At 34.3% G+C, this 2525-nt stretch overlaps 1 protein-coding gene across 1 annotated transcript in view; it reads left to right on the top strand.

Annotated features, from left to right (window-relative positions):
• LOC101645266 (olfactory receptor 7A5-like) overlaps positions 1 to 2525 on the top strand; it is a 7460-nt gene that overhangs the window by 2887 nt on the left and 2048 nt on the right. The window lies entirely within an intron of this gene.

The following is a 2525-nucleotide window of genomic DNA, read 5'->3' as shown; positions in this document are numbered from 1 at the left end:
TTTCCCATAAACCTTTCACTTAGATGCCTATTTTCATCTCTATCCAGAATCCTGCATTTATTTGTCAGACTTCCTTGAATTCCTGTGGCTGTGACAGGTACCCTGCTATTTGTCCTTGTTTGATGTCCATGCAAGTGTTGACATGTGTCGGCTAACTATTTTGTAAAATGTCTCTCACTTGGTATTTGTCTGATGCTTGTCTCATGAGGAGATTGGAGTTATGGAGTTTAAAATTATTTTAATTTTGATTGCTTGGTTTTTGGAAGAATACCACAAAGGTTAAGTATCAACTTCATCCGTCATTTTCTTCAATAGCTATAAACTGGCTTAGATCTTGATCGGAATTGCATTAAATATGTGGAACTAGTTGGGAAGGTTTTACATTACTCAGCATTATTCATCCTTCCAATTCATGAACAGAGAATATCTGTGTATTTGATCCTTCCATTTCTCTCACCGTTATTATGTTGCTTTTAGACTTGATTTTGTTTGCATTTTGATCTATTATTGCCATGGCTGCAGAATTTCATTTTGATATGTTACTTTTCATTATTGTTATGTGAAAATTTATTGGTGATTTTGTCTTTATTTATCAAGCTATCATTTTGCTCTCCTTATCAGTTTTAGTGTTTTTCTGTTTGTGGCTGTTTCTTTGGGTTTTCTACATAGACAGTGATGTCTTCTGTGAACAATGACAGCTTTATTTCTTACTTCCCAAACTGTATGTTCTTCATTTTAAAATTTTGCATTATTGTGATTGTTAGGACTTGCATTTAAATAACAGTGTTGGAGAGGATATTCTTTCCCGGTTATTAATCTAAAGGGAAAAAATGTCTAATTTTCACCATTAAACACGACCCTCATGGTAAGTTTCATAGATGTACTCTATCAAGTCCACTTTTTAAACTTTTGTCAACTTGTGTGCGTGTGCATGTGTGTGTGTGTGTGTAATTCAAATATAAGTAATACTTTTGAATGCTATCAAATGCTTATTGTGATTTGACTTTATGGTTTTTTTTCTTGAGTTGATGTATACTTTCCTTGTAGTTCATTTTTTTTAGCTAGTTGATGTAGGATTTTACATAAACTGATTTTCAAATTTTGAATTCATTGCTGGAATGAATTCCAATTAGTTGTAATATATTATACTTGTCATTCATTGTTGGATGTATTTACTTAGTACTTTTTGAAGATTTTTGCATTTTTTGTCATGGGTAATATTTTTATATATTTGTATCTGCTTTTGATATTACTCACTGCCTTCGAATCTATTCTGACTCATAGAGACCCTATAGAACAGAGTATAACTGTCCCCGTGAGTTTCCAAGACTTTTACTGTCGATGGAGCAGAAGCCTCATCTTTCTCCCAGGCAGTGGCTGGTGGTTTCAGACACTGATCTTGCTGTTGCAGCTTAGTGATAATCCACTCTCCCACTAGGACTCCTGGATTTGATATTAGGATACTGCTGGCTTCACAAAAAGAATTAGGAAATATTTCCTCTGCTCTTGCTTTCTGAAAGAGATAATGGAGAATTTGTATCATTACTATTTTTTTTAAAGTTTGTAGAATCCACTAGCATGTCATTAGTATATAAAACAATCACTGTGTTTAATGTCAAAATGAGTCCTAAAGGTACTGAATTTTCGAAAAGGAATTAAATGAAGTTCATTTTTCTAAAATTCTCTTCCATTTTTCTATATGTGAATATTTCAATCAATTACTAATATTTTAATATACTTATAATGTGAGTATAGGAATTCTTTTAGATCATACATATAAAAGTATGTATCTACCTGAGTAATTACACTATTTTTACTTTTCTGGCTATTGTGGGGTTTAGAACTAGGTAATATAACCTTCCTTTCTCTGATTCTTGCATAGCTTGTGATAGTTTCCTCTCACCCCCTTTTGTCTCTTTCATCCCTTCCTTCCTCTCAGTAGACTGGCTTTCTATCACAAGGCAAAAGATGTCCACAAATAAAATCTCTGCCCAAGGGATTACTGGTTTTTGAAATACTCAAAGACCTGGTTTTGGATTATTGACTCTCAACTCAGTTCTCACTGGAGGGTAAAACTGACTTTTTTTTAAGTGCTTTTTTGTTGTTGAATCGGCTCAGCCTCCATAATACACCATCATAGATTAATGTGGAGAGAGTAGGAGGAATTATCAGTAAATGAGATACACGTTGAGCAGATACCTTCAGCTGCCATCTACAATCCAAAATGTGAAATACTATACCAAGTAGAAATTGAAGGAAGAGTAACCTTTGTGGAAGGTTGAATTATATCCCGTTCATGTACATGATATTAGTATATACAAATAACACTGCATGGAATCACATAACAATACTGATGCTGTCAGCTGTCACCAAGTCAACTCCAACTCTGGATGAACCCACACGTGCAGAGTAGAACTGTGCTTTAGGATTTTCAAGGCTGTGACCTTTGGGAAGCAGATCACCAGGCTTGCCTTTAGATTCCTCTTTGTTGACTGTAAATGCTAAACTCTTAGCTAGTAGTCATG

This window comes from Echinops telfairi, unplaced genomic scaffold (assembly GCF_000313985.2).
Source record: "Echinops telfairi isolate 266 unplaced genomic scaffold, ASM31398v2 ScPeMD7_30;HRSCAF=105, whole genome shotgun sequence".
NCBI lineage: Eukaryota > Metazoa > Chordata > Mammalia > Afrosoricida > Tenrecidae > Echinops > Echinops telfairi.
Note: the sequence above shows the minus strand (reverse complement) of the source record. Positions and strands in the feature narration are given on the sequence as shown.